Source organism: Mercurialis annua, linkage group LG1-X (genome assembly GCF_937616625.2).
Source record: "Mercurialis annua linkage group LG1-X, ddMerAnnu1.2, whole genome shotgun sequence".
Lineage (NCBI taxonomy): Eukaryota > Viridiplantae > Streptophyta > Magnoliopsida > Malpighiales > Euphorbiaceae > Mercurialis > Mercurialis annua.
This window is the reverse complement of record NC_065570.1, coordinates 61074379-61086729: the sequence shown is the minus strand read 5'-3', so window position 1 is coordinate 61086729 and position 12351 is coordinate 61074379. Positions and strand designations below refer to the sequence as shown.

General features: G+C 31.5%; 2 long non-coding RNA genes across 2 annotated transcripts; both read right to left on the bottom strand.

The window, feature by feature from the left end:
* Nucleotides 1-4060: 4060 nt before the first annotated feature.
* Nucleotides 4061-5830, bottom strand: LOC130014596 (uncharacterized). Its single transcript, XR_007638636.2, has 3 exons — nucleotides 5503-5830; nucleotides 5335-5412; nucleotides 4061-4278 (listed from the first exon to the last, which is right to left on the bottom strand). It is a non-coding gene; the product is annotated as an uncharacterized LOC130014596 (long non-coding RNA).
* Nucleotides 5831-7928: 2098 nt separating this feature from the next.
* On the bottom strand, nucleotides 7929-11307 carry LOC126670060 (uncharacterized). Its single transcript, XR_007638635.1, has 4 exons — nucleotides 11196-11307; nucleotides 11028-11105; nucleotides 10051-10135; nucleotides 7929-8780 (listed from the first exon to the last, which is right to left on the bottom strand). It is a non-coding gene; the product is annotated as an uncharacterized LOC126670060 (long non-coding RNA).
* Between the last annotated feature and the right edge of the window lie 1044 nt (nucleotides 11308-12351).

Here is a 12351-nt window from a genome sequence, read left to right as displayed (position 1 = left end):
GACCCGTTCTTCTACAACAAACCTGCCATATTTGCTATTTGAGAACATATCCGACAGTCTGTTCTTCATGAACAAACCAACATAAGTCTGTTAACAGACTAGCGAGACCTGTACTTCAAGAACAAACCTTTGAAGACCATCGACAGTCTGTTCCCGGAGATGTCTCTGGCGGACAGTCCTAACAGTGGAGCAAATCGCTGGAGAATATGAAAATTGATGTGTTTAATTAGATTTCGAATAATTTAATCAGGTTTTGAAGTGTTTAATCAAATTTTTGATTGGTTTAATTGAGTTTTGATTTGTTTTACTAAATATTTTAATTTTAAATATTATTTAATTATTGTTAGTTAAATAAAGAAGAGGGTGAAATATGCTAAGAAAATTTATAAATATAAAATCGGTAAGTTTTTTAAACATTAAAAATATTTTTAAATTTTTTGCTTATGTGCCACGTCACCACATAACAAAGATTTTGCACTGAAGGATTTTTTGTTCAAAAAAATTAAAAATCTCTCTGAATTCCATTTCTTTGAATGATACTCGTGGAAGATAATGAAATTATCCTCTATTTTTGTGGAGAAATGCTATTCAACACGAAAATACACAACATGAAATACACTATTTTTAATAAAGTGGACAATTAATGCTATATGGTTAAAAGTCTCTTAATTACTTAGTGCTTACCTGTACATATTGGTCTTACATTCACTTTCAAAACAAACTCTTAATTTATCTTTTTTTTTATTGTTACTAATTAGAAATTTCTTTATCTTATTTTTCTTTATTTATTATATATATTTTTATTGTAGATTTTTTGAAAAGTTTAATTTAAAATATTTATGTGAAGTTTTGCAGATTTTTCTGCCTTAAAAAAGTGATGTCATTTATGTTTATTAAAATTTAATTAAGAAAACATCAATTTTAACTAATTTTAAAATTAAATAATTAGACGACTAAGTGAATGTTTTCTTAAATAAAATTCCACATTTATTTTAAAATAGTAATTCTCAAAAAAATAATTAATTATGATAAATGAAAAATGATGAATTGCTCCTTTAAATACAATGAAAGATTAGAATCTGGGCACTTCGGATGAAAAATATGTAAAATAAAACAAAAGATGAACAAAGAAAAGAAACTGGAGAGTTTTATTTGATGTAAATAACAACAAAAAAAGAAGATAAAAAATGAATTAAGAATTTGTTTTGAAAGTGAATATAAGACCAGTATGTACATGTAAGTACTAAATAATTAAGAGACTTTTAATCATGTAGCATTAGTTGTCCACTTTACGTAACATTCACTTAGTCGTCTAATTATTTAATTTTAAAATTAGTTAAAACTGATATTTTCTTAATTAAATTTTAATAAATAAAAATGACATCACTTTTTTAAGGCAGAAAAATATGCAAAGCTCCACATAAATATTTTAAAATAAACTTTAAAAAAAATCTCGAATAAACATATATATAATAAATAAAGAAAAATAAAAAAAATTGATATTAATAACAATAAAAAGAGAAGATAAAAGGATGAATGAGTTTGTTTTGAAAGTGAATGCAAGACCAATATATACAAATAAGCACCAAATAATTAAGAGACTTTTAACCATGTAGCATTAATTGTCCATTTTACTAAAAAATATAAATAGTGTATTTCGTGTATTTTCGTGTTAAATAGAATTTTTCTTTTTGAGAAAGAGAAATGTTATTCAACACGAAAATACACAACACGAAATACACTATTTCTAATAAAGTGGACAATTAATGCTATATGGTTAAAAGTCTCTTAATTATTTAGTGCTTACATGTACATATTGGTCTTACATTCACTTTCAAAACAAACTCTTAATTCATCTTTTTATCTTCTTATTTTATTGCTATTAATTACAAATTTATTTATCTTATTTTTCTTTTATTTATTATATATATTTTTATTGCAGATTTTTTGAAAAGTTTAATTTAAAATATTTATGTGAAGTTTTGCAAATTTTTATGCCTTAAAAAAGCGATGTCATTTCTGTTTATTAAAATTTAATTAAGAAAATATCAATTTTAACTAATTTTAAAATTAAATAATTAGACGACTAAGTGAATGTTTTCTTAAATAAAATTCCACATTTATTTTAAAATAGTAATTCTCAAAAAAAATTAATTATGATAGAATAATAAAAGAAACTACAATGCAAAATGATGAATTACTCCTTTACATACAATGAAAGATTAGAATCTGGGCACTTCGGATGAAAATATGTAAAATAAAACAAAAGATGAACAAAGAAAAGAAACTGAAGAGTTTTATTTGATGTAAATAACAACAAAAAAAGAAGATAAAAAATGAATTAAGAATTTGTTTTGAAAGTGAATATAAGACCAGCATGTACATTTAAGTACTAAATAATTAAGAGACTTTTAACCATGTAGCATTAGTTGTCCACTTTACGTAACATTCACTTAATCGTCTAATTATTTAATTTTGAAAGTGAATGCAAGACCAATATGTAAGCACCAAATAATTAAGAGACTTTTAACCATGTAGCATTAATTATCCATTTTACTAGAAAATAGAAATAGTATATTTTGTGTTGTGTATTTTCGTGTTAAATAGCATTTCTCTTTTTTGTTTGTATTATTCATTTAACTCACGATCATTTAATTACATGTCTTGATGATGGTGCTTTCATTTTAATAATACTAGTATTAAATTAATTTACGTGATGAAAATAAACATTAATATAGTTTTTTCTTTTTTTAATATTTTTTTTAACTTAGTTTTTTTTTTGAAAATAAATTGCCAAAATATTATTAATCCATATTAAAAACAATTACATTCGTAAAAAAAAACAGAAAAAAACTCAAATAGGACATACCAGTCTTTTATATTTACCGCTCTAAATTACTACCCACCGCCCTAATTTTTACCTAAATACTCAAATCCAATTTCATTTTTAAAAATAAAAAATTTAATCCTCTCAACTCAATCAAAAACCCGACTAAACCGAGCGAATTTATAATAAAAATATCGGAATCTAACCAATATAGAATCGTCGATAAGTGATCAGTTCTACGTTTTTTATTTTTTTATAATTTTTTAATTTTTTTACTGGACCGGCGTCCTGGAATCATGATGGCCCAAAGGAACAAACGTTTCGTTAGGACTTTTGTCCTTTGAGAAAATATCCCAGTGGGACGTTTTATGAGCTAGCGCCTTGGGCTGGCGCTAGCCCATAGGGACAATCGTCCCTTTGGGACATTGTCCTTCTGTGGCGGCGCGATCCCAGAATGCCGGCCATAATTATTTTAAAAAAAATTAAAAAATTAAAAAATAAAAAACACCGAAAATATTTATTTTAATTAAAATATAAAATGATAATTTTTAAGTGCGGTGACTAGTAAATTGAGACGGTAAATAGTAAAACTCTTAATAAATCGATCTAACTAGATTTTATTTCTTCGTCTTTGCAAACCATGTGTTAAAGGATGGATTCATAATTTTAACTAATCTAATAGTAATTTTATACAAAATGCATTGGCATAATTATATAATGAATCTAATTAATATAATAAATAATAAATAAATATTATCGATGTTAATTAATTTTTAAAATCAATAAATTCAAGTATTATATTCTAAAATAAAATAAATTGATATAATTATAATGAGTTTAATTATTGTATAAATTGAGGAGTAAGATTACAAACCACGTGCTATGATGCGAAACTAGTGATATAAAAAAAATAAAAGTTAATTTGAAATAAATAAATAAAATATAAATAAAATGAAGAAATAAATAAAAAACAAAAAGTATTGTGCCATTGTTTTTTGAGCAATTTACTATGACATTTTCCATATATGATATAATTCACAGTTTAATTCTTCTTATTTGAAAATTAAACTATATAGTCTTTCACTTCTATTTTTATCAACGAATTAGTCCTTCCGTCCATTTTGGATGTTAGTCAGCGAAGTTGTCACGACCCGATTTCTCGAGCCGCAACTGGCGCTAGGGAATGGGAGTGGTAGCTCCGAAACCCGTAGCAAGCCTAAAAACCTGTGTAAATTTTTCGTAAATCAAATCATTTTTTTCATATATCAAAATACATGTGACCCCATTTTACAAAAATATCAGAGTTAAAATGCGCTAGTCAAATACATAGACAAAAAAATCTAGACTACTGCGGACTGCTAGAATGAAAACCTTCTTTCACTTCTTGTGCAAATGACTTCCGAGAATTAAAACTTCGGAAGCTTGACTTTCCAAATAATATCATGCTATCCCTGAAAAATGGGAGGAGCAACGGGGTCAGTATAAAACTGAGTGAGTTCACCAAATTACACGCAATATCACATAAAGGGTTAAAACCGTTGAAAACCCATTTTATATATAGAAAATACTCTTTTAAAATCATATTGCATACCCTCTTTACTTTCCCTCATATCTCTTTGTTTATTTCATAAACTTATAGTTTATACGTATTTGACATCTTCGATTTCTTATTATGGTTTTGATATTTTTCTTCTCTCGTTTTGTTTCATTAGTTTTCGACCGAATCTTAAATCTTAGTTTATATCATCATGATTCTAAGTCGAACTAAATCATTGGCAAGTCTCTTGTGACTTGATCCTTATGGTTGGGTCCCGAGATAGTTCAACCGAGTTACCCATAACCATATGGTACAGTCCCGAGATAATTCAACCGAGTTACTTGTACCATTTCTCAATCCCAAACGATCGATAGGAGTCCCGAGATAATTCAACCGAGTTACTCCTTAGACACGGGTCCCGAGATAGTTCAACCGAGTTTCGTGTCTGCATTCGGACTCTGCACCCTGCAGGTCTTTTGAACTTAACTGTCGATTCATATGATTCCTATTGATATTTAATAGGAGTAATTGTTCACATTGTGTCTCGATCTTGTTTCGTATTGATTCTCGAGGTATCACACTTACTTTTTATTTCGTATGAGTTCCGAGGATTATCATCGAGAATGGATGAGATACAGGTCCCGGGATAATTCTACCGAGTTCAACCTTGTATCTCAGTTCTTATTATTTTGTGCACCATATTTTGTGCACCATAGTACAATATCAATTAACACAATTCATATTCAGCTCTATCCTCATAAAACTCATGCCTAACACTATCAATTCATCTCTTAACATCAACCTTATTACCCCTTTTACCTTTAACAATTTCAATCAAACTCACTTAACACAAACTATTTCTTATAATCAATTCCTCAAACACATAGAGCTCATGTTTAATGCCTAATTCATATTCTAAAGCATCACACAAATACCTCAATCAAAAGCCACTAAATTTCAGCAACCTCACCTTGATTGAAGCCTCAAATCCAAAGGGTCTAGCTCCAAGATTCATCATCAAAATTGGTCCATGGAAGCTAATAAACACCTATGATTATCAAACACCATAAAACCTCAATTTCTCAACCAAAACCGAAATGAAAACTCTGAAACCCTAATTATACACTGAGCTTATTACCTTAAATTTCTGGTCTCAATCAGTAGAGGTCGTCTTCCTCTTTCCGTGGCCGCAAGAATCGCATCAATCGGACCACAAATGAAAAAGTTATGGTGATTTCAAGTTTTGTTGAATGTTCTTCAATGGAGGAGTAGGATGAACGATTTTGCTAGCTGAATTTGATTTTTTTGCTGGTTTAAATCAAATGAAAAGGGTTTATATATTATTGGCAAAGTGCCTCCTTTAATCCTTGAAGTTGCCACCTCCATACCTTTCAATTTCTAACTTTTCTTTCGTCCAATTTAATCCACTAATCGCTTTATCATTCGATTCTCGATAAATCCCGTATTATTTATTTCCAAATAAATAATTTTGATTCCATATCTTATAGCTTTACTTTCCAATAATTTATTTTTGGCAATTTTGGCCAAAAACGCTCAAATTTCCATTTTGAGCTAACTTGCAGTTTTCTCACTTTTTCGTCCAATTTTCATATTAATGACTATCGATAACCACTTTATCGATATTATTTTCTTATCTTGAGAAAATAGAGTAAAACACAACTTCCTCCGGAAGTTTGTGGTTAAAAGTCCACTTTAGTCCTTAAAGTGGCTAATTTACACTTTAGCCCTTATTCTTAATTAATCGTCAAACTTTCTCCTAAAACGATTTCGTATACTTACAAAACTTTAACGATCATTTATTAATAATATTTCACGGACCTTGACGTGAATATTATTAACTCTGGCTTTCCAACTTATTTTATTTTATTCCCTTTTTGTCTCTATTAAATCCAATTGCTCGCCTAATAATTTTCAATTATTATTTTATGATAGTTCCAATAGACCCACTTCGGTCTAAGTCCTTATTATCCAATCTTAATCTGATATTCTCGTTCTTAATCTTTACAATTATGCCTCGTGGCACTACACGTAATACCTCAAAAATTTAGGTTATTACAATCTTCCCCCCTTACAAAAATTCGTCCTCGAATTTTCATAATCTCCTAATATCACTTAACCAATCCTTGTTCAAACCTTATTCACTTCCTTCCACACTTCCGCTGCGATACTCTGATTAGTTATTCACTAACTGTTGACTTTACAATTAGGTTTATACGGTCATCTCGATATACTTATCGAGTAACTTCTTATGCTAACAATCCTAACCATCTTGTTACTTCTTGATTCATAACTATTATGAATCAATTCTCTTTATTCGACTTTTCTGAACAACACTTGTTTGTTCGTAGGGTTCTTATCCCCTGACGTAACTAACTTCTATGTTTGATTTCCTCATCCTAGAGGTAAACGTTCTTCGAGTTTAAACGTGGCCGCTATCACTTTACATGTTTGTAAAGTAGCGTCGTTGTTTTTTTTGTATTTAATATACAAGACCGCTTTAGAGATTTGCAATCCAAATCTCGATATATTGCGATTCGCATTACACTACTCGTCATTCTATATACTTGTCGTGTTACATACGTATGTTTTCATATAGGCCTAACAAGATGATCAGTCTTGTTCTATGCCTCTATATACAGAGTCACTGTCTGAGCTTACTTACGTTGGAAAACTCATCCGTTTAAAATCACAATACTTTTCATTTCTCAAATCATGTCATAATTATGCGCCGGTGTGATGACTGCTCTCATCACAAGAGTTGCAATGACACTCCTCTTTTCATTTCCAGACAAGCACAATGTATATGATGCATGGCCTATTAATGAATGCAATATGGATGTAGTGATGCAATTCTATTCGTGTCAATGCGATGTTTTTATGATTCGTGTCCGGGCACAATTATGTCTTTTCAAAACATTTCATTTTGATCAAATATTTTTATTTTCATAAAACGGGGTTTACGTAAGTTGCTCTCGACATAAGACTCTGCACTATCTATTAATTATCTTTCTATCGTTCGCAACTATTTACATTCTTTACACATGTAAAGATGTAACTCTTTTCGCCTGATTCTGACGTCGTTCGAAAGACACGTCCTAAACGTTCGTGTTTACACTAGGCTAGCTCAAAAGGTCTGATCACTTTCGAGCTTCTAGTGTTTGGACTTCATGATGTTTATCTCGGTATATGGTTGTGTCTAACTAGAAGTCGTCGCGACAAACTCCGTCTTTTAGGAAAAAGATTGTTTCGTGTTTCCCGTGGTATCAAACTACTCGGGATGTGGGCATTCCTTCACGTGGTAACCTTGTTGTCCACATCGAAGACATATGTATGTCCTAGCTTGACAGCTAGTCGAGCATCTCCTATCGCATAACGAGTGTATGAAACTTGCATAGTTTGAACTTCCTTGTTCCGATGACAAACTAATAGTGCTAGCCCTTTTGGCTGCCTTCCCTTATCTATCTTTCCTATAAATCCGACTATGTCGCCTTTCTTAAGTCTTGAGAGCATTTCGCCCAGCATAGGCTTAGCAAACTTTCATCATTGAATCATAAGAAACTATTTCTATTCATAACAATCGATTACAATATATAAATTTTATGTATCGTATAAATTATCACAGGCTTACATACCTGTGAGCATATCACTCTCCTGAGTGATCGCGCTGCAAACATACATATCTTATTTGTTACATTACATCACTCGTATAATATCCAATCCAACCAATTTATAATTCAATCATTGTCCATAACGATATTCATACATCATATGAGTCTCGAGAGTATATAACTCTTCATAGACTATAGATACTCGAAAGCATATTGCTTACTCGAGTAAACACACACATATTTTGTGCTCGCACACATCTAACTCGACTCCTAATAGCACATAAGGGAGAGGACGCTTTTGTAAAACTTTTGAAAAATCGATGAAAACGTTGATAACGTTCAAAAGACATGACTGGAAATCCCTATAATCCGCAGTAGTTCTTAGCTTAACCTAGTGACATCATACCTAGGAACTACATACATCAATCGTATACAGGCAATGGCCTATGAATCTAAACCATTGCTCTGATACCACCTTTGTCACGACCCGATTTCTCGAGCCGCAACCGGCGCTAGGGAATGGGAGTGGTAGCTCCGAAACCCGTAGCAAGCCTAAAAACCTGTGTAAATTTTTCGTAAATCAAATCATTTTTTTCATATATCAAAATACATGTGACCCCATTTTACAAAAATATCAGAGTTAAAATGCGCTAGTCAAATACATAGACAAAAAAATCTAGACTACTGCGGACTGCTAGAATGAAAACCTTCTTTCACTTCTTGTGCAAATGACTTCCGAGAATTAAAACTTCGGAAGCTTGACTTTCCAAATAATATCATGCTATCCCTGAAAAATGGGAGGAGCAACGGGGTCAGTATAAAACTGAGTGAGTTCACCAAATTACACGCAATATCACATAAAGGGTTAAAACCGTTGAAAACCCATTTTATATATAGAAAATACTCTTTTAAAATCATATTGCATACCCTCTTTACTTTCCCTCATATCTCTTTGTTTATTTCATAAACTTATAGTTTATACGTATTTGACATCTTCGATTTCTTATTATGGTTTTGATATTTTTCTTCTCTCGTTTTGTTTCATTAGTTTTCGACCGAATCTTAAATCTTAGTTTATATCATCATGATTCTAAGTCGAACTAAATCATTGACAAGTCTCTTGTGACTTGATCCTTATGGTTGGGTCCCGAGATAGTTCAACCGAGTTACCCATAACCATATGGTACAGTCCCGAGATAATTCAACCGAGTTACTTGTACCATTTCTCAATCCCAAACGATCGATAGGAGTCCCGAGATAATTCAACTGAGTTACTCCTTAGACACGGGTCCCGAGATAGTTCAACCGAGTTTCGTGTCTGCATTCGGACTCTGCACCCTGCAGGTCTTTTGAACTTAACTGTCGATTCATATGATTCCTATTGACATTTAATAGGAGTAATTGTTCACATTGTGTCTCGATCTTGTTTCGTATTGATTCTCGAGGTATCACACTTACTTTTTATTTCGTATGAGTTCCGAGGATTATCATCGAGAATGGATGAGATACAGGTCCCGGGATAATTCTACCGAGTTCAACCTTGTATCTCAGTTCTTATTATTTTGTGCACCATAGTACAATTCTCATTTTACGTTTTTGTATTTTTCGTTCTGTTGTATTGATCCTTTATGGACCATGGCATGCACATTACAATCTACAAGCATACATCTATAACACACGCACGTATGGGTATATATTATGTTTGATAGTACATATCGAAATGTACTATATTTCCTTATTCATATTTGATCTGATACTTGTATATTATTTGATATTCGATTTATTAGTACATATAGGAATGTACTGTACTTTTCTTATTTATATTTGGTTCAATTCACATTTTATTACTTTACCCATCCCCGGTGTTTAAATATATATACTCTTTTCATTTACTTGTATTATTATCAAAATAGCACAATACGATAAAACATCATTTTCAAAACATGCATATATATGCATTTTAAGAACATACATTTAAGCATAAAAATATTCATATAGCTTTCGTATTAAAATACGTAACTTTACGAATATTAGCGAGTAATTTAAAGTGTACTCACCACTTGCTATCCAAATTCTTCAAATAATTATGACGATATCTCGATCCGTTTGCCTCAAACCTTTTTCGATAGTCGCTCGTCCGATCTACGCAAATATAATAATAGCAAGAATTAATAAAATTCTAACTATTATTAACTTAACCAAAAATTATGTTTCTAGCCAACTTTGGCTATCGAAACCGCTTACTTAAAATAGTCCGACCCCTAAACGAAATTGACATTCTTAAAGTTTAGAACGTCGCCTACAACTTTCGTTTAGGTCTCGGACCATGAAACGCACCCGAAGGTGTCGAAAACAAGCTCATAAGTTATTTCCTTGGAGCTGTTTACAAGTGCAGGGCAGACTGCACAACAAAATGTTCTGTCCAAAATGAACATCTTAGAGTCCGATTCAACAAAAACTCAAACTTAGACAATTATAGTTAACATCCTAAAGTTTTTGTATCAACAAACGGAACTTGATTTGGACTTATACAGCCCGAGATATTGCCTTTGCAATATCGCTGTTTTGCAAGACATTTTCTGCAAAACGATAACTAGTTTACGTAAACTTATTACGCAACGAGGCCTATGAAATTTCATCGATACACACATTCTGAAGCAACACAATCCAGTCATCCTATACCCCTTAACATCAAACATGATTCAAGACTTAAAATTGTTCAAACTTACTTGAACAAGAATTGCATATCAATACCAAATCATCATCTCATTTTCGATCAAACTTTCATCAATTAACACAATTCATATTCAGCTCTATCCTCATAAAACTCATGCCTAACACTATCAATTCATCTCTTAACATCAACCTTATTACCCCTTTTACCTTTAACAATTTCAATCAAACTCACTTAACACAAACTATTTCTTATAATCAATTCCTCAAACACATAGAGCTCATGTTTAATGCCTAATTCATATTCTAAAGCATCACACAAATACCTCAATCAAAAGCCACTAAATTTCAGCAACCTCACCTTGATTGAAGCCTCAAATCCAAAGGGTCTAGCTCCAAGATTCATCATCAAAATTGGTCCATGGAAGCTAATAAACACCTATGATTATCAAACACCATAAAACCTCAATTTCTCAACCAAAACCGAAATGAAAACTCTGAAACCCTAATTATACACTGAGCTTATTACCTTAAATTTCTGGTCTCAATCAGTAGAGGTCGTCTTCCTCTTTCCGTGGCCGCAAGAATCGCATCAATCGGACCACAAATGAAAAAGTTATGGTGATTTCAAGTTTTGTTGAATGTTCAGGAGTAGGATGAACGATTTTGCTAGCTGAATTTGATTTTTTTGCTGGTTTAAATCAAATGAAAAGGGTTTATATATTATTGGCAAAGTGCCTCCTTTAATCCTTGAAGTTGCCACCTCCATACCTTTCAATTTCTAACTTTTCTTTCGTCCAATTTAATCCACTAATCGCTTTATCATTCGATTCTCGATAAATCCCGTATTATTTATTTCCAAATAAATAATTTTGATTCCATATCTTATAGCTTTACTTTCCAATAATTTATTTTTGGCAATTTTGGCCAAAAACGCTCAAATTTCCATTTTGAGCTAACTTGCAGTTTTCTCACTTTTTCGTCCAATTTTCATATTAATGACTATCGATAACCACTTTATCGATATTATTTTCTTATCTTGAGAAAATAGAGTAAAACACAACTTCCTCCGGAAGTTTGTGGTTAAAAGTCCACTTTAGTCCTTAAAGTGGCTAATTTACACTTTAGCCCTTATTCTTAATTAATCGTCAAACTTTCTCCTAAAACGATTTCGTATACTTACAAAACTTTAACGATCATTTATTAATAATATTTCACGGACCTTGACGTGAATATTATTAACTCTGGCTTTCCAACTTATTTTATTTTATTCCCTTTTTGTCTCTATTAAATCCAATTGCTCGCCTAATAATTTTCAATTATTATTTTATGATAGTTCCAATAGACCCACTTCGGTCTAAGTCCTTATTATCCAATCTTAATCTGATATTCTCGTTCTTAATCTTTACAATTATGCCTCGTGGCACTACACGTAATACCTCAAAAATTTAGGTTATTACAGAAGTAAACGAAACTATATGGTCTCATACTTTTGTTTTTCTCAACGATTTCTAGGGGTGAGCATCGGTCGGTTCGGTTCGGTTCGGTGGGAAAATTTTCGGTTTTTTCGGTTTTCGGTTTGGAAATTTCTCAAACCGAACCGAACCGAACTTTTAGTTTGGAAGTAAAAAAACCGAACCGAATTAAACCGAAATATTTCGGTTCGGTTCGGTTCGGTTCGGTTA